This window comes from Triticum dicoccoides, chromosome 4A, assembly GCF_002162155.2.
Source record: "Triticum dicoccoides isolate Atlit2015 ecotype Zavitan chromosome 4A, WEW_v2.0, whole genome shotgun sequence".
In the NCBI taxonomy this organism is placed as follows: domain Eukaryota; kingdom Viridiplantae; phylum Streptophyta; class Magnoliopsida; order Poales; family Poaceae; genus Triticum; species Triticum dicoccoides.
The window spans coordinates 681,654,071-681,675,544 of record NC_041386.1 but is presented as its reverse complement, the minus strand read 5'-3'; positions in this window follow the sequence as shown (position 1 = coordinate 681,675,544).

Below are 21,474 nucleotides of genomic sequence, written 5' to 3'. Positions count from 1 at the left end.
TTTGCGCCTTTTGGCTCAAGTATATGATATTGCCGCTAGCATCCATATGACAAAGAACCCGGGCTGACATGGCTAGTCGTGAACCCAAAGTGGCACTAACTTACAGGGACAGGCATACATGACCCAACAACGAATGTGTCGGTCATTAGCGAGTGAATCCAGGCTATAGCATTGGGCTAGCAGGACTCCGGTGAACTGGGCTGTAGCGGGCTAACAGGACTCCAGAATTCATCGCGTGACATTTCCCCGAGGGGACAGACACAGGAACGAAGGACACATGCTGTCCAACCTAAGTGTTCCGGAGTAGTAGCAAGCTACCATGGCTCAGTGGAAACACTAGGAGACATTTCCCAGTAAGAGAGGCTACTGAGGATAAACAACTAGATAGTCAGATCCCACACATACCAAGCATTTCAATAACATACACACAATATGCTCGATATGTGCAAATACAACATGGCATCACAACATGACTCTACAACTCAAGCATTTTATTCAATAGGCTCCGAGGAGCGAGATATTACAATCATGGGTCTCCTGACCCAACAATCAGAGCATACAAGTCAAAGCACATGCGGAAGGTTAACATGTCTGGGTACAGACATCTAAAAATGAAAAAGGCTAAGAAGCCTGACTATCTACCAGATCCTGCCGAGGGCACAAGATCGTAGCTGAGATAACAAGCTAAACGTCGAAGTCCACGCGGTACTATTAGCGAGACTGAAGTCTCTCTGCAAAAACATAAATTAAGCAACGTGAGTACAAATGTACCCAGCAAGACTTACATCAGAACTAACTACATATGCATCATTATCAACAAAGGGGATGGTGGGGTTTAACTGCAGCAAGCCAGCTTTGACTCGGTGGCTATCCTGAACTACGACTGCAAGTAACTCTTTTGAGGTGGCGCACACGAGTCCACATATTCACCTTATCAATACACCACTATGGATCCGCTCCCGTCTCCCTACGAGAACGCCATCCATAGCACTCACGCTTATCTTGCGTATTTTAGAGTATCCACTTTCACTTGTCTATGAACTGTACAGGCAACCCAGAAGTCCTTTTCCGCGGACACGGCTATTCGAATAGATAATGTTAACCCTGCAGGGGTGTACTTCTTCACACACGCTCTCACCACTTACCTCCGTTTACACGACATGTACTCGGCAACCTTCAAGCGGAAGCCCAGCGAGGGTGTCGGCCACGACCTGACTAACCACACAAGTCTCTCGTCCAGGTTTATCGCCTATTCGGGTTCCATGCGCAAGGAGATCCGGCCGGGGTGTCGCTCACGGCACCAAACGATGTGAGCAGGGTTCCCAAGCCCACCATCCGGGTGCCACTTGGTAGACTACTAACACTACCTACAACCACCAGAAACTAGTTGCAACTCCTGGACAGAGATCGAGTTGATTAATAAGTCGAGAGAGCTTGGAGTACCCGGAGCCCAATGTGTGGTAGTAACTATTCATGGATCACAAACACAGAACTCAGTTCCTGAGGACGGTTGCAATGAGACAACCCACCATGTACTCCTACATGGCCTCTCACCGCTACCTTTACCAAATCGTGTTCACACACTTAGCTCTCAACAGTAGGACATGTTCACACACCTCCGATTCATCCCCGATGAATTAGACCTGACACAACTCTAAGCAATAGCAGGCATGACAAACAAGCATGAATGAGTAGGCACATCAGGGCTCAAACAACTCCTACTCATGCTAGTAGGTTTGATCTATTTACTGTGGCAATGACAGGTCATGCAGAGGAAAGGGGTTCAACTACCGCAGCATGTAACAGTTGAATTGTTGTTGTCCTAATGCAGTAAAAGAGAGCAGGAGCGAGAGAGTGGGATTGTATCGGAATGAACAAGGGGGTTTTGCTTGCCTGGCACTTCTGAAGATAGTATAATTCTTCATCGGTGTCATCGAACTCATCGTCGGAACCATGTATATTGAGAGGGAACAATTACCGGCAACAGAGAGGAAACACAATCAATGCAATGCACATTATGATGCATGATCATGACATGGCAACATGCTGGTGTTTTGAGCTAATGCAGCTAGCAACAAAGTTAAATGAAGTTGGTTTGAACCCTAAGTTCAAATCCAAACTCCATATGTGAAATTCAAATGCCATTTATATGATTTGTGCTAAACAGCAGCTATAAGTTGTTCTAACATGCATGAAAATAGTACAGATGGATAGATTGGACTTTTTTGATCATTTTTCATATATAATTTATCTCATTTGGAGTTACGGTTGATTTTATATGATTTTTAGAGGTTTATACTATGTTCTGGAATTTCCTGGTTTAATTAAAATCCAGAAAATCACTTACTGCGTCAGCATGATGACAACATGATGTCAGCAAGGTCAACAGGGTCAAACCTGACCCGTGGGGTCCACTTGTCAGTGAGACATACACTAATCCCGCATTGACTCGGGGTTTGACCCGCTGCGGGGCCCGCTGTCAGTGTCTAATGGTGGTTTAGCTGGTGTTGATTAGCACTAATTACGCGGCCACGTCGGCACGCTGGAGTTTGGCCGGCGGCGACCTAAACTGCAGCGGCAACTCACCGGACTTGAGCTGCGGGCGACGACTGGATGCGCGAAGGCCACCAGGAGGTAGCCCGTGGCCGCGCGCATCCAGGGGAACCAACGGAAGGGTGCGGGGTGGCCGGCGTTCGCCGGAAGCGAGGTTGTGGCGGCGGCCGGAGTTCGGGCGCCGTTGAAAACGACGACGCCGTGCATGGGAGGATCTACGGTTAGCACCTACGCATTCTATGAGAGCTCACGAACCCAATGGAGGCACGCACGGAACCAAATGGCCATCGGAGCCTCGTCGGCGACGAGCTCGTTCGGCGGCGTGCTGTCGGGTGAGAGAGGCGTGGCGGCTACGGCATGCTAGAGAGAGAACGGAGAGGGGGAGGATGATCAGGAGCTCACGTGGAGTGCAGTGGTGGACTTGGCGTGCTCGGGGGAAGCTCGGACGGCGGCGAGTCGGCGATGGAGATCCGCGGCGGCCGACGATGAAGAAGTGGTTGGGGGCGGCGCGTTGGAGCTCTTCCGGCCATGTGAGCTGAGGGAGAGGACGAGGGTGGCACAGCGGAGCTCGGGGGCTGGTCCATGGGTCTAGCGCTGGCCGGTGGCCGCGGTGGTGACGAACGGCGGCGATGACGCGTTCGGGTGTGCGTGAGAGAACAAGACAGAGGAGGGGAACGAGGGAGAGGGAGAGAGCGAGGGGGTCCAGGGGGTCGGGGCGGCGCCGAGAAGAAGACGCGAGGCGTCGCGGTGGCCAGGCAACGCAGGCAGGCAGCCTGGTGGCGTGGCGCCCGCGCGCGCGCCGTGCGTTGTCCCTCCTCTGCCTACTGGGAGAGGTTGGGGATGACTGGCACCAGGCCAGGTGGGCTGGGCCGGCTCCTGGGCCGCACAGGTGAGGCCTAGGTGGGCTTGGTGGGCGCCAGGTAAGTTCCAGGTGAGCCTCTGTTCTTTTCCTATTTTTATTTTCTGTTATTTTGTTTTGATTTAGTTTGAGAACCAAATCATTTTAAAACTTTCTGTAAATTTTTGTGTGAGCTCAGAGAGATAGTCCAAGGCCACAAGCAAATTACAAAAATATTTGAACATTATTTCTTATATAGCAGAAATAATTCCAACCCAAATATGTTATTGATTTAAATCAAAGGCCCAAAATAAATTATTTCTGTGCCTCCAAAAATATTGGTTTGAGTTTTACCTCATGCCAATATTTTCACAGAATAGCAGGAACATTTTCTTGGACTCATTTGATGAGATTTAAATGTTGGTTATTTTTAGAGGTCTTCTGAGGCTTTTGAAAATTCCTCAATTCAAATTTCATTAGAATTTAAACATGATGCTCACATGAAGGCTAGCCTAGTGCATACCAGAACTAGGGATGTGACACCATGTAAACCCTAGCCCTCTCCGGTGTCTATATAAACCGGAGAGGTTGGTCCTTAGAAGGTCAATCACAATTACAATCATAATCATCATAGGCTAGCTTCTAGGGTGTAGCCTCTATGATCTCGTGGTAGATCTAGTCTTGTACTACTCATATCGTCAATATTAATCAAGCAGGAAGTAGGGTTTTACCTCCATCGAGAGGGCCCGAACCTGGGTAAACACTGTGTCCCTTGCTTCCTGTTACCATTAGCCTAAGACGCACAGATCGGGACCCCCTACCCGAGATCCACCGGTTTTGACACCGACAGGGGGCACTGCACATGGCTAAAACAATTGTCAACTTGTGTGTTCTAGGGTGCCCCCCTTCCCCCGTATATAAAGGAGCAAGGGGGGAGGCCGGCCGGCCCTTGTAGGGCGCGCCCCAAGTAGGATTCCTACTAGGAATCCTATTCCTAGTAGGTTTCCAACTAGGGGAAGGGAGGGGAAAGGAAGGAGAGGGAGAGAGCGAAGGCAAGGGGGGCTCCACCTGATAACCCACATGTATAGGGGATCGCAACAGTTTTCGAAGGTAGAGTATTCAACCCAATTTTATTGATTCGACACAAGGGGAGCCAAAGAATATTCTCAAATATTAGCAGTTGAGTTTTCAATTCAACCACACCTGGATAACTTAATATATGCAGCAAAGTATTTAGTAGCAAAGTAGTATGGAAGTAACGGTAACAGTAGCAAAAGTAACAGTAGAAGTTTTGTAATAACGGTAACAGTGGCAACGGAAAAGTAACTATGCAAAGAGCAATATGTGAAAAGTTCACAGGCATTGGATCAGTGATGGATAATTATGTCGGATGCGATTCCTCATGTAATAGTTATAACATAGGGTGACGCAGAACTAGCTCTAGTTCATCAATGTAATGTAGGAATTTATTCCGAATATAGTCATGCGTGCTTATGGAAAGAACTTGCATGACATCTTTGTCCTACCCTCCCATGGCAGTGGGGTCCTATTGGAAACTAAGGGATATTAAGGCCTCCTTTTAATAGAGTACCGGACCAAAGCATTAACACTCAGTGAATACATGAACTCCTCAAACTACGATCATCACTGGTAAGTATCCCTATTATTGTCACTTCAGGGTTAATGGATAATAACACATAATAGGTGACTATAGACTTGCAAGATAGGATCAAGAACTCACATATATTCATGAAAACATAATAGGTTCAGATCTGAAATCATGGCACTCGGGCCCTAGTGACAAGCATTAAGCATAGCAAAGTCATAGCAACATCAATCTCAGAACAAAGTGGATACTAGGGATCAAACCCTAACAAAACTAACTCGATTACATGGTAAATCTCATCCAACCCATCACCGTCCAGGAAGCCTATGATGGACTTGCTCACGCACGGTGGTGAGCATCATGAAATTGGTGATGGAGGATGGTTGATGATGATGACGGCAATAGATTCCCCTCTTCGGAGCCCCGAACGGACTCCAGATCTGCCCTCCTGAGGGAGTTTAGGGCTTGGCGGCGGCTCCGTATCGTAAAACACGATGAATCCTTCTCTCTTATTTTTTTCTCCCTGAACGTGAATATGTGGAGTTGGAGTTGAGGTCGGTGGAGCTCCAGGGGGGCCACGAGGCAGGGGGCGCACCCCCACCCTTGTGGACAGAGTGTGGGCCCCTGGTGTTGATTCTTTCGCCAATATGTTTTATTAATTCCAAAAAGTTGCTCCGTGGATTTTCAGGTCATTCCGAGAACTTTTATTTCTTCTAAAAAATAACACAATGGCAGTTCTGCTGAAAACTACATCAGTCCGGGTTAGTTCCATTCAAATCATGCAAGTTAGAGTCCAAAACAAGGGCAAAAGTGTTTGGAAAAGTAGATACAATGGAGACATATCAACTCCCCTGAGCTTAAACCTTTGCTTGTCCTCAAGCAATTCAGTTGATAAACTGAAAGTGATAAAGAAAAACTTTTACAAATTCTGTTTGCTCTTGTTGTTGCAAATATGTAAAGCCAGCATTCAAGTTTTCAGCAAAGATTATGAACTAACCATATTCACAATAACACTCAGGTCTCATGTTTACTCATATCAATGGCATAATCAACTAGCAAGCAATAATAATAAATCTCGGATGACAACACTTTCTCAAAACAATCATAATATGAGATAACAAGATGGTATCTCGCTAGCCCTTTCTGAGACCGCAAAACATAAATGCAGAGCACCCCTAAAGATCAAGGACTGACTAAACATTGTAATTCATGGTAAAAGAGATCCAGTCATAGTCATACTCAATATAAATTAATAGTAATGCATGCAAATGACAGCGGTGCTCCCCAACTGGTGATTTTTAATAAGAGGATGATGACTCAACATAAAAGTAAATAGATAGGCCCTTCATAGAGGGAAGCAGGGATTTGTATAGGTGCCAGAGCTCGATTTTGAAATAGAGATAAATAATATTTTGAGCGGCATACTTTCATTGTCAACATAACAACCAAGAGATCTCGATATCTTCATGCTACACACGTTATAGGCGGTTCCCAAACAGAATGGTAAAGTTTATACTCCCCCTCCACCAACAATCATCAATCCATGGCTTGTCCGAAACAACGGGTGCCTCCAACTAACAACAATCCTGGGGGAGTTTTGTTTGCAATTATTTTGAATTGAGCATGGGACTGGGCATCCTGGTGACCAGCCATTTTCTCGTGAGTGAGGAGCGGAGTCCACTCCTCTTGAGAATAACCCGCCTAACATGGAAGATACAGACAGCCCTAGTTGATACATGAGCTATTCGAGCATGCAAAATAGGATTTCATTTGAAGGTTTAGAGTTTCGCACTTACAAATTTACTTGGAATGGCAGGTAGATACCGCATATATGATAGTATGGTGGACTCATATGGAATAACTTTGGGATTTATGGAAGTGGATGCACAAGCAGTATTCCCGCTTAGTACAAGTGAAGGCTAGAAAAAGACTGGGAAGCGACCAACTAGAGAGCGACAACAGTCATGAACATGCATTAAAATTAATCAACACTGAGTGCAAGCATGAGTAGGATATAATCGACCATGAACATAAATATCGTGAAGGCTATGTTGATTTTGTTTCAACTACATGCGTGAACATGTGCCAAGTCAAGCCACTCGAATTATTCAAAGGAGGATACCACCCTATGATACCACATCATAACCATTTTAATAGCAAGTTGGAATGCAAGGTAAACCATTATAAACTCCTAGCTAATTAAGCATGGCATAAGCAACTATAATATCTAGTTGTCATTGCAAACATGTTGATTCATAATAGGCTGAATCAGGAACATTGAACTAATCATATTTCCAAAAACAAGATAGGTCGAGTTCATACAAGCTCTCTCATCTCAATTAGTCCATCATATATCATCATTATTGCCTTTCACTTGCACGACCGAAAGTTCTGGATAATAATAATAGTGCACGTGCATTGGACTAAGCTGGAATCTGCAAGCATTCAATTCAAGGGAGAAGACAAGGTAATGTGGGCTCTTTGTTAAATCAACAATAATGCATATGAGAGCCACTCAACATTTTTCATCATGGTCTTCTCCTCTCGACCCCCAAAGAAAAGAAAGGAAATAAAACTATTTACACGGGAAAGCTCCCAACAAGCAAAAGAAGAACGAGAAATCTTTTTGGGTTTTCTTTTAATTACTACTACAAGCATGGAAAGTAAACTAACTATTTTTTTTGGTTTTTCTTAAGGCTATTCAAACACACAAGAAGAAAGCAAGAAAAAAAATAAACTAGCATGGATAGTACAATGAAAAAGTATGAGCACCGACAACTAGAATGAGTGTGTGAACATGAATGTAATGTCGGTGAGAAATACGTACTCCCCCAAACTTAGGCTTTTGGCATAAGTTGGTCTATGCCCATGGATGGAGGCTACTCTCTCCAGTGTACTAAGGAGTGTTGTCGGAGTGCCACTGGCGGGCGATCTCCTCTAGATCCCACTGATAAAAGGACAATCGATAAGGGTCAAGTGGTGGTTCCCGCTCAGGCTCTAGAGCTGGTGTCTGGCTCTGTTATGCGTGAACAGCCTCCGGCAGGATGAGGTACGTGCCTGAAGATAAGTCAAACAAAGAGGGTGCATGCAAGATAATAGTCTCACTATGAGTTCTATTAAATCTCAAATTATGCGTTAGCATCATCTCATTATTTTTAACAATAAATTCATGTGCTACCATACTCTTATAATCTAGAAAAATAGGGGGCATCAACTTTTCCTCTTTCTCATAACGCCTAATAGGTATCTATAGGAGATATGCCCTAGATGCAATAATAAATGATATTATTTATCTTCGAGTTCATAATTATGTTTATGTTCCATGCTATAACTGCAATGATTCTCGAGTCTGCAATATCCACGAGGCTCGGAGGAAGACTCATATGCACGTGTGGAATAATAAACGGTAAGAAGTATTCCTAGTTTGGCCTCTAAGACTAGCTCAAGTGTTGCATGATGGTTCCGTTTTCCTGATCATGGGCATGTCTATGCCAGCAACTTTGAGGGCACAATGTTAAGAGAACATTTGTGTTGAATCGACCCGGTTTGTTGTTATGCTATAAGATTCATTCGTCACAAGTTAATGGTAAATAACACAGAGATGGTTAACGTTTGCATGATTCCTTAGACCATGAGAGTATCGAGTTTCTTCTTGCTTGCTTCATGAACTTTGGGGTTTGTTAAACATCATCCGTAAATGGGTGGCTATTACGGTGGCTTACGGGTTCATGGAAAAGTGTGTCAAGTAACTTGATAGATCAAGCTTGGGATTTGCTCCTCTGACGATGGAGAGATATTCTCAGGCCCTCTCGGTGTTACGGTATCCATCATCGTCTGGCCAGACACAGTGTGATTTGATCACAGGGATGCCGGAAGACGGAAACGAGAAAAGAGAACAAAACCAGTAACGAGGTAACTAGCATATGGATATTTACTTGATGAGACGTAAGTCTGGATCTTTTGAAATAATTCGAAAGGTTTTCAAAAATGAAGTAGAAGTTATTGTAACAAGAAAATTATGTTTCTGCAATTTGATTGCACAAAGGAATATTTGAGTTACATGTTTAGCGAATGTCTGGTGAGTTGTGATAAGAGTTGCATAACATACACCTCCCAGAACACCACTATGAGTGGAATGTCTGTGAAGATGTAATCAAACCATTTATGACATGGTAAGATCAAAGATGACATAAATAAATTTGCCATTATCACTTTTAAAGAGTAATGCTTTAGAAACTGCGGCTTTTACACTAAAAAGAGCTCCATCAGGTCTGTTGAAATGATGGCATGGTATGGTACGCCCAACCATGTTATATCTTTTCTTAACATTTGGAATATTGGGCTTGTGTAAAAGGTTACAAACCTATTCCAAATCAGACAAGTGTTACTTTGTAGGTTATCCAAATTGTTGGGTATTCCCTCACCACTATACTAAGGCAAAAAGTTTTGCCATAAAGAAAGGTGTGATTTTGAAGAAAATTGTTCTTTCAAAAAGGTGAGTTGGAGCATAGTGCAACTCGACAAGATAAACAGTATCTTCGTCATCAGATCAAAGGAAAGAGACATTGGAAGTAATTCCAGAGTTTCCTACTACGACTGATACGGAAGTCCCTACAATAAAATGTATGAACTTTGATCGAACTTGCAACTGAACCATGTAGGCAAGGCTCATGCAAACCTCTCAGGTGCGCAAACGAGATATTGTTGTTAGACAACATTATACCTACGATACACAAGGAAGCGTTGATGGGACCTGACTCCGGAATTGGCTAAATGCCTATACAACCCGAGTTAGTTTCCATATAAGTGATTCAAGATTAAAACCTTGATACACCTTTCGGAAGACTTAGAGTCTGACGAATATTTATGGAACTTAAAACCTATATGGATAAAAATGTTTTATCCATAAAGCTCGACTTGTTGAAATAACAAGTTCAAGAGTTGACTACGGTGAGGTTGTTTTCATCGTAGCGATGCTTAAAGTCGGTTCGGGTTGAACTAGCAATTAATACATATTTCAATCATGAGATATGAAACATGGATGACAATAGGATTTCCATCTGATGGAAATGAAACCAAGGACTTGCATGTGTTATAGTCCAAGGCATTTTCTTTATCCAGAGGATGCTAGAAAGGGTGCAAACTTCAGAGTTCCAGCGATGGACAGAAGAGAGAAAAATGGAGTTGGAATATTCGTGCTTTGATGAAATGGTCAAAGGGATTTGACTTCATCAATGGGTAACGAAGATGCTTGTAATTCAAGAAAGTAAGTGGGAGAGTAATAATATTTCTAAAAACCTTGTGTGCTTGACACATTGTTAATTGGAAATAAATTTCTTGACACGAATTAGGACTTCATTTGAAAATAGTTTTTTGATGAAGTGCTTAGGCTAAATAGCCTCAATATTAGGCATAATGATCTATGGAGATAGATTTACCTAATAGGGCTAAGCTATAAATACATATTGACAAGATGCTAAAACCGTTTAGCACTAAGAACGACAAGGAGTGATTCTTGCCGAAGTCACATGGAAAGAGTTTTTGCAAGAATCAGTGTCCCAAAACACTGATGAGCAAAATACATGATGGAGATTCCACACACTCATGTGTTTGGATTAATCATGTATTACATGGTATGTAAAACAACCAGATATGTCCAATAATCCCAAGATGTTCCGAGTATGGATACTAAAGTGATCAAAGTACTAATCATGGGACAACAGTGAAAGATGTCATTGAGTACTAGAGAAAGTACTGATGATATGTTTTCTCACAAGCGGAGATCATGAAGAGTTCGTTGTAAAATGTTACATCGATACAGTCTTAATCTTTTCTCCATGCAACTTTTTATTTAAGTTAAGGGTTTTGTGTAATACACAATATGGTGGCACAGTAGTTGGAAATTGTTCCCAACAGGATACTGTGGCGAATTCTATAACAAATGACTAAGTATGTTGACGCTTTAGAAGCGACAAACAAGATGTTGAATCATATAGTTCATTCATGAACTTAGTATGGTTCCAAGATGGCTTTTGTCAATGGGACACTACTGCAGGTAGTTTATCCATAACTCAGTCTGAGGAATCCAGGTTCAACCCGTGATTCACATTTATACAAAGCCAAGTCCGCACAAAATATGAATTTTGTGAAAGCATGAAAACGCGAGGATATGCAGAGATAGACTCGGAACTGAAATTGTCAGATCTGATGGACATAGGGCTATACCACATGCCAAGCATTTTTTACACCGACATGTCATAGGTGTAAAGTGCATTAGCATTAACTAGATTATTGACTCTAGTGCAAGTGGGACTCTGTAGGAGATATGCCCTAGAGGCAATAATAAATGATATTATTTATCTCCGAGTTCATAATTATGTTTACTAGTCGTCAACCCGTGCATTCGCACGGGGCTAGCCTACAAAACGAATTTCTAATTAGAATTTTATGTCCCCACTCAATTCAGATTCATGAGGTGCCTTTCTGGGACAGTGCATGGTTCATTATTTCACACTTCTTTGATAAATTATGCTAACAATGGTACAAAAATATAATTTGCTGGTAATGTTACTAATTCTACAAAAATTAGCATTTGAAAATTGAATATAAAAATGTCATTCCTGTTAAATAAGACACCACATTATTGGAAAAAAGATCTTATCTCTATTTCTTCAGTCTCCAACACTAAGCAATTTTTCTTTCTAGTTTGTTTTGAATTACCACATCATTTTTGCTGCTCCAACACTATTGAAGTTGTCAGTATAGATCACTTGTCTCTAGTTTGTAGTGTTCATGTAATAAACTGTGTGATAACATCTTCACCAGTTTGTTCAGTCTAATCTTCTCTGGCCTTATATTTTTGCTGCAATAGTAAAAGTCATAAGCAACTATAGGTTATACCCACCAGTTGTGTATTGGGACACCCGATTGACAACCCAATGTCTAAAATTTTGTAAATTCCATGATTTGCATGTGTTCCGTTGACCTATCCTACATAAATAGCTAATATGACAATGTCTTATTATAGTTGAAGCTTTGTTAATATATTACCAAAGTTGTAAATCATGTTGAAAATTACCATGTACAGATTTTCACCATTTGAATAACCATTGATGATTATCTGAAACTTTAGTCATGAGCAAAATATTTAGTATTCTTTCACTATTTCCAAGAATGAAAGTAATTGCCAACAAAATCTAAATATTCACAATCATGGTTGCAATCATTCAAGGATCTGTGGCATAAACTCGTCTACTTTGTGCTTTTTACAACACCATATCATGTTGTCCTGTATTCTTGCGACAGCCATGCAGCGGTTTGAGAATATTTATTTCTTGGCAAGCCGTGTTCATAAATACCTTGTACAGGTTTCCCCCATGTTATTTTTTCTCAAAACCATGTGCGACGGTATCCTACAAAAATCATGGTGAAGTTAGACTATCTATTTGTCCAATATTAAAACTTCTAATAGTTTACTAATGATGAGAAAACGTGTTCATGTTTTCTATAACAAAATTATCGCACAATAATAAGAAATAAAAGAACGCTTAACTTCAACTATTCTATTTCATTGGTATCTAGTATCCATCCGGTCAAAAAAATTCCAGGACAAATATTTGTTAAAATGTTACGTTCCCCAGATCAAATCTATTCTTGGCAATTGGACACTCTCTTCTAGACTCTGAACCATCACTTGATGCACCTCGACCATGACAGGGGCGCACATCAGGATGGTTGAAACAAACTGCTTCTATGCCTTTTCGTGTTACTTTTTCTCCATGTATACGTCAAGGTTAGGTTATGATCTTGGTTACAAATTGATTGTATAGGTTAGTAATCGTAGAAGAATACTAATAAGTATTCTATATTCAAATCTTCGATGTGAGAAGAATGAATCTGAGAAGAAGAAATAACCTCTGGTACGTCGAATAGCTGAAAATCAGACACAATTCTGAAGGCTAACATATCATGTGCTTTTAGTACTTTTCATATTTCATTTTTCTTCAATGTTACATTTTATATCATGCATATACCATGCAAACAGTTGGTGTGAAACGTCCTAGCGTGCAAACAGTTGGTGTTAGATTTTATATCATGCATGATGTGGACCAGCTCATGACCAAGGCATGCAAGAGTGAGGTTAATGCTAGCACAAATGCTGAACCATTAGAGCATCCAAAGGAAGACAAGGGCAAAACCATTATCTTAGTTGGGAAGCTTCCGGTGCCTATTTTGGGAGAAATGACACATCAGAATTCCAGCTGCAACTTCCCACCTAAACCTAATTAATTCTGGAAGTCTCTAGCACCTTATAGATGCTGGAAAAGATGGTCTTAGAAGTCAGCTTTCATTCAAAAAAAATGGTGCATCATTTGAGGTCTCGAGTCAAAAGTTGTGCAAGTTTGCATGCAAGCTGTCCAGGAATTTATTACAGCGCGAGGCTCAACAAGGTTGCTCCTGCTACAGCTTGGGGCTCACGAATTTACCCTTCTTTTTGAGTTGTTTTCACACCTAACTAGTGGGTGCTTCTAGTATAAATACTCCCCAGCTGTTCCATGTGAAGCGGGGATGAGATTTCTGAGTTTATGTTTGTAGACAGCCGGTGAGGTTGTGTTGTGCTGTGAGCACTAGTATCTTTGAGTGTTAGCTCGTGTGTGTGGATTCGAGGGCCTGTCCTCAATTCATATAGGATCCTTGTGGTTCCCTCTTGTGATTCTTCATAGGTTCACAAGCTTCATGGTTTGGGTTGCATCCTTGTAAACCATGCTAGTTATCCGCTGCAATTTATCTGAGAGTGTTTCCTCTTGTTCTTGCCACTTGAGAGAGACAAAGTTTGTTGAAACAAGTGTCGAGTGAGTTTGTTGCTGCTCCTTGTGAGTTCTTTGGCACCGTGAAAGATCGTTTCCGAGGCGTCCCGTATCATCTTGGCATCAGAGCTTTAGGTTGTTCGCGGTGCTATTTTCTCTCTTGCTGATTTTGTTCTTGAGAAGTTTCCATGGGTTCGAGGAGATCCAGCAGTGTTGATGGTGTGCATGGAGATAGGCACCTCGTGGAGGAGGAGCTGCCACTTCCCGTGTACGATCCAAGCTTGCAGCCCGCCTATGTGTTGGCATTGGAGGATACACGAGAGTATGTGTTGAACAAGGTGGAGAGGCGCATATCGGCCGTGGAGACCAACCTTGGCCGGAGAATCGACTCCCTCACTGAGGAACTCCGTCGAGATAGGCTTGCTGCACGGGGTCGACATCGACAAATCCCCGAACAGTAGGGCCAACGCCACCTTGAGGAGGAGCATGGAGAGCACAACCACGTCTACTCGGGTGATGCTCATAGCTACTACGCTGCACCACCTCGGCGTGCTCGCTACGACCAGCGAGGTGCTACTTGGGCGCCACCGTCGCCACCACGAGATGGGCTTGCGGCACGGGGTCGACATCGACAACTCCCCATACAGCAGGACCACCATGGAGAGCATTGGAGCGACCACTCCAATGATGCTCGAAACTACTACGAGCCTCGACCACGACGTGTTCATCATGATCGTCGCGGAGAAGGCCAAGAAGGCTTTGCCGTGGGAGGAAGAGATCATGGGCGTGCTCATCGTGACCATGAAGATGATGGGATTGGTAAATTCAAACTTACCATACCATCATTCAATGGGAAAACCGAGCCCGATGATTATTTGGAGTGGGAGATGCGCGTGGATCAGATTTTTGACAGTCATCGCTATTCGTAGGAGAAGAAGGTACGATATGCATTCATTGAGTTTACTGGATATGCTTTGATTTGGTGGAACCAATTGTGTCGTGCTGGAGGTCGTCCGGAGACATGGGTGCAAATGAAAAATCTGTTGCAGAGATGGTTTGTTCCTGAACATTTCACAAGAACCTTGTACAATCGACTCCAACGGTTGTGCCAAGGTAATTCTAGTGTTGATGAGTACTATAAAGTGATGGAGATTTTGTTGATTAGGACAGCGGTGAATGAGCCAGAGGAGGCCACAATGTCAAGATTCTTTCATGGCCTGAATGAAGATGTGCAAGAAAGGATAGAGATGGTTACATATCAAGATTTGCAAGAACTTGTGCATCAAGCTATTCGTGTAGAGCAGCAGCTGAAGCGTCGCCAAAATCGCAGCCAAACCTATACATCAAGCACTTGAAGAGGTTCAGTTCAGCGAGAAGTAGAAGGAAGTGTTGCTGTAGATTTTCGCTCACACAACAAGATGACTACAAAACAAGCTAATGCATCAAAGGTTGAATCTTCCAATACACCTGCCACTTGCATTAGTAATATTCAGTGCCATACATGCAAGGGTAGAGGTCACTTCAAGAAGGATTGTCCTAATCTGAAGAAGGTTTTACTCACAAATGATGGATATGTCACCGATGACTCAAGTGACAAATCTGAATCTGAGAAGAAAGATGCAAATTATTGTACTTTTGAGACCGGAGCACCTCTGAGTTCAGATGGAGGAGATGGTGTTAATCTCATGGTTCGCAAAGTGGCTCATGATGATGCTCCTATTATTGAGAAGGGCCAGCGACAAAATGTGTTCCAATCCATTTGCAAGATCAAGGACAAAAACTGCAAGGTGGTCAACGATGGAGGCAGCTACAACAACATCATTAGTAGTGATCTTGTGCATGCTCTTGGGATATCAACATGGAGGCAGCCCCAGCCATATTATGTAAAGTGGCTGAATGGTGTTGGTAAGCTGAAGATTACGCATCATGCTAGGGTGCAATTTTCAGTGGGAAGTTATGTGGATAAAGTGGTATGTGATGTGGTGCCAATGCAAGCTTGTCATCTTCTTTTGGGAAGACCATGGCAGTTTGATCATGATGCTACTCACCATGGGAGGTCTAACAAGTATTCTTTCATGCATCAAGGAGTGAACCATGTCTTGGAACCTATGGTGGATCAAGTACTCAAGGTTGAGCAATTCCCACAAGTGAAGAAGCCCAAAAAGAATACCTCAAAACTGAGGATGGTTTTGTTTGAAGGAAGGGAGGATGATGTGGACCAGATCATGACCAAGGCATGCAAGAGTGAGGTTAATGCTAGCACAAATGCTGAACCATTAGAGCATCCAAAGAAAAATAAGGGCAAAACCATTATCTTAGTTGGGAAGCTTCCGGTGCCTATTTTGGGAGAAATGACACATCAGATTTCCAGCTGCAACTTCCCACCTAAACCTAATTAATTCTGGAAGTCTCTAGCACCTTATAGAGGCTGGAAAAGATGGTCTTAGAAGTCAGCTTTCATTCAAAAAAATGGTGCATCATTTGAGGTCTTGAGTCAAAAATTGTGCAAGTTTCCATGCAAGCTATCCAGGAATTTATTACAGCGCGAGGCTCAACAAGGTTGCTCCTGCTACAGCTTGGGGCTCACGAATTTACCCTTCTTTTTGAGTTGTTTTCACACCTAACTAGTGGGTGCTTCTAGTATAAATACTCCCCAGCTGTTCCATGTGAAGCGGGGATGAGATTTCTGAGTTTATGTTTGTAGACAGCCGGTGAGGTTGTGTTGTGCTGTGAGCACTAGTATCTTTGAGTGTTAGCTCGTGTGTGTGGATTCGAGGGCCTGTCCTCAATTCATATAGGATCCTTGTGGTTCCCTCTTGTGATTCTTCATAGGTTCACAAGCTTCATGGTTTAGGTTGCATCCTTGTAAACCAAGCTAGTTATCCGCTGCAATTTATCTGAGAGTGTTTCCTCTTGTTCTTGCCACTTGAGAGAGACAAAGTTTGTTGAAACAAGTGTCGAGTGAGTTTGTTGCTGCTCCTTGTGAGTTCTTTGGCACCGTGAAAGATCGTTTCCGAGGCGTCCCGTATCAATGCATATTCCATGTTGTATCATCATGGCCACAAAGATATTACATGGATTCCACTTCCATGTGGTCAAAGATCAATACAAATACTATATATGATAGCACCAATCAATACTAATCTATTGGTGTCAGACGTCCTAGCGTGCTAATCACGTTTCATCCCTATACCCATATAGGCATGCATAAATGATGTGCATGATGTTTATGCTATAGAGATGGATGTGAGCCCATCGTTGGCAATTGAAGCTTCTTGACACCACATATTTCCGTGCTGTAGACAATGAAGCTACTCTTGCTTGAAGACCCAGCAAGCGCTATAGCCCAAGAGAGACTAAGATCTGGCAACTCACACGAACAGAGCATTAAGGCATCAGATTTTTGACATGAGATAATGGATAGGGGATTATTTACTACTACTGGTAGGGAACACAATTTATAATTTATAGGACAGATTGTGATAATGTATGCTATAAATTGTACTGTTACATTTTTATAAATTTATATAGTGTACCCTCCATGGAGCAACCGATACATGCTTCGGTTCATGCTTATATTTACGCCTGCATCTGTGCATTGCACAATCTAAATTACTATGTACATTATGAATATCATTTGTATATAAGAGAAGATTGCATACCTCAACATGTATCTATGAAGCTCATGATTTTCTTGGTCTATTCAATGGGACGGAAGCAGTCGTGCCTTGCGGAACAACGCGTATCCATGCATTATGGCGTCCAGAGCGCTAGGCCAACAATGTTATTGCTTTCTCAGGCTATAAATCACATTATATAGTGTACATACTATTATGTAAAAAGGAACGAAATATAATACAACACTAAGTTATAACAAAACTCGGAAAAGAGAATAAAATCATAGGAATTGAAACATCTGATACCCTCTTGAGCGCTCTCAATATTCAAAGAAGTTTTTTTCCTCCAATGCGAGAATAGCATAGGCTGCACTTCGAGTTGTTTTTTGGATTTTTCTTGGGACTGCATCATAGGCTGCTTCTATCCATCGCTCATGTGCATGATGCAGAAGCAAAAAAGCATGCACGTAGGTCTGCTAATCTGGAGTTGGACGCCATAACATGCTGTGCTCCCATAACGCTAAAAAAACATGCTCTGCTCTGCAACCATTGCGGAGAATCTTCTCATGGAGTGCCATGCAGCGGCATACATGGTATATTCTCATCAAGCTGACCTTACCAAATCCTTCTTCTATGTGGCAATGGCCTGCCCGTAAGGCACTGTTATGTGGGTTGATTTAATCGACTGTCTGATGTGTCTATGTGTGCTTGATTGGCTAGGCTCCGAGCCTCAATCTGATATGTCATTGCTACTACTGCGTTGAGACACACAAATCCTACAATGAGGATAGGCCATGAGGATGCAGAGGCCATCAGTACTCCTCCTTCAGCCGAATCAACACAGATCAATTGGAGGCTTAGGTAGCGGGATTGTAGATAGATCGAAGCTTCGATGTTCTCTTTCAACTTTGTGGCTGGCCTTGAAGTTAGTGAACATAAATAATAAAAAACGCCAATTTCTTAAGCAGGAATTGTAATGTAATTTAGGGTTCATCTTACCTGAACCTGTTGGCGCATGTTCCGAGCAACCCTATCGACTCGGCAAGAACTCTGGGCGGGGTTGAACCTAATTTGATGAAAGCTCGAATGTCTGGTTTTCTCGCCTCGCACTGTTGCTTTCATTTAGATCTAAACCTGATTATCAAAGATCATTAAATGCAATCTTGTCTACCCAAACCGGTTGATCGAAACAGCAGCTGCCTGCTATGGTACAACAAAGCAGTCTAATAAGAATAGTAAATTGATGTATAATAAGAACAGTAGAGGCAGCCATGGTGTGATCCTTTAATTGCAGTTATACATTGTAGAGGCAGCCTCTCATTGATGCATAATAAGAATAGTAAATTCAGATTTTGTACTTTTGGAGGGTAGCATACTAATCATGTAAAGAGATGGAATGAACTCACGGAACATACTGGTCTCAACTGGCTGGACACGCACCTACAGCAATAGCAAGCAGTTGGATTCATGTTGAACGCCGGCTGCAAGCGAATACAACGCACGCACGTGAGAGAATTCAACGAGTTGTTTCGAACAAAACCAATCTGGAGCTGGCCATGACGACGACGCTGCTGAAGACCTTGGTAGAAATCCACAAAAATGTAGCTACCAGGTGGAGATCGAGGGGACATCCCTTGTGTGTATGTGGAGGTGGCTGGTCGCTGCCAGGGCTTCCGGTCCAATCGGGGGAGATATTTTTTGTAATAAACTGGACATTGCTGATAGAACTTTGATGTTAGGGACGCCATGGATGGCAGATCCAGTAGTGGGAGACTTCGAAAAGTATGTCCGGTTGATCGAAACAGCAGCTGCCTGCTGTGGTACAACAAAGCAATCTAATAAGAATAGTAAATTGATGTATAATAAGAATAGTAGAGGCAGCCATGGTGTGATCCTTTAATTGCAGTTATACATTGTAGAGGCAGCCTTTCATTGATGCATAATAAGAATAGTAAATTCAGATTTTGTACTTTTGGAGGGTAGCATACCAATCATGTAAAGCGATGGGATGAACTCAGGGAACCTATTGGTCTCAACTGGCTGGACACGCACCTGCAGCAATAGCAAGCAGTTGGATTGATGTTGAACGCTGGCTACAAACGAATACAACGCATGCACGTGAGAGAATTCAGCGAGTTGTTGGGATCGAACAAAACCAATCTGGAGCTGGCCATGACGACGACGCTGCTGAAGACCTTGGTAGAAATCCACAAACATGTAGCTAGCAGGTGGAGATCGAGGGGACATCCCTTGCGTGTATGTGGAGGTGGCTGGTCGCTGCCGGGGCTTCCGATCCAATCGGGGGAGATATTTTTTGTAATAAACTGGACATTGCTGATAGAACTTTGATGTTAGGGACGCCATGGATGGCAGATCCAGTAGTGGGAGACTTCGAAAAGTATGTCTGATGCTGCAACTTTGTGGGATGCGAGGGCAGAAGAGGTGCAGGAGGATTGGGGAAGACGCATCGCAGATCGGGCAAAGGGAGAGCGACCGTAATTTGCTCCTACGTGAGGAGGAAGGAGAGAAGCAGAGGACGTTTGGATTATCTGATCTACAGATGGCATAGAGTTTGTTTATGACGTAGATGGCATAGAGGTTAGTTTTAGGACCCACACATGAGACATGATACAATTACATGGACTGATCACATGATACAATTATATGGATTGATCTACACCGTAATAACATGGTCCCACCAGATTAACGGTTCTTAATTACTGATTAACGTGAGAATTTCTAGGGAGTCCAAAATTATTATAGGTATAGATAGATAGATGTTCCATGCTATAACTGCAATGATTCTCGAGTCTGCAATATCCACGAGGCTCGGAGGAAGACTCATATGCACGTGTGGAATAATAAACGGTAAGAAGTATTCCTAGTTTGGCTGCTAAGACTAGCTCAAGTGTTGCATGATGGTTCCGTTTTCCTGATCATGGGCATGTCTATGCCAGCAACTTTGAGGGCACAATGTTAAGAGAACATTTGTGTTGAATCGACCCGGTTTGTTGTTATGCTATAAGATTCATTCGTCACAAGTTAATGGTAAATAACACAGAGATGGTTAACGTTTGCATGATTCCTTAGACCATGAGAGTATCAAGTTTCTTCATGCTTGCTTCATGAACTTTGGGGTTTGTTAAACGTCATCGGTAAATGGGTGGCTATTACGGCGGCTTACGGGTTCATGGAAAAGTGTGTCAAGTAACTTGATAGCTCAAGATTGGGATTTGCTCCTCCGACGATGGAGAGATATTCTCGGGCCCTCTCGGTTTTACGGTATCCATCATCGTCTGGCCAGACACAGTGTGATTTGATCACAGGGATGCCGGAACATGGAAACGAGAAAAGAGAACAAAACCAGTAACGAGGTAACTAGTATAGTGGACAAGTTGTTGATCCACGGGGATGCAAGTAAATATCACCTCGGGTCTTTGTAACATATCGCGAAGCAACAGGAATAGCACACGGCCACTTGAGGTTCACTCGAATATTCATTCGTGTGGGTATAGGGGTCAATATGGGTGTCCACGGCTCCGATGTAGATCATTGATCGGAAGGGGTTCCGGGTCATGTCTATACTTCACTGAATCTATAGGGTCAGACGCTTAAGGGTCATCTATGTGCTGAATACTAGACACGGAGTCTGAGAGAAAATCACCGAAAAAAAGTTTCGGATAGCGGAATCGTACCGCGGAGAGAGGTCATCAGATAAGTTTCGATGATACCGAAAAGTTGTTTCGGGATATACCATTAAGTTAAATTGGTTTCGGCACATGCCTGATAATTCTTGGAGGGTGTCAGAATGATTCTGGAAGCTTTTTGGAATTTTCTGAGATAAAAACCGGAAATGTTCCGGAGCTGTCGGAGCCAGTTCAGATGTGTCTCGCAGATGAAAGTCACTAAAATGGAATTGTTCCAAGAACGCGTTGAAAATTATTATGGTGGGTATTTGAAATGTTCTAAGCCCACATAAATATTTTCAGTTTGAACGGACGCTGAAAAATGTCATCGTGAATAGTGAAAGTGCTTTTTGGGATATTTTACGGA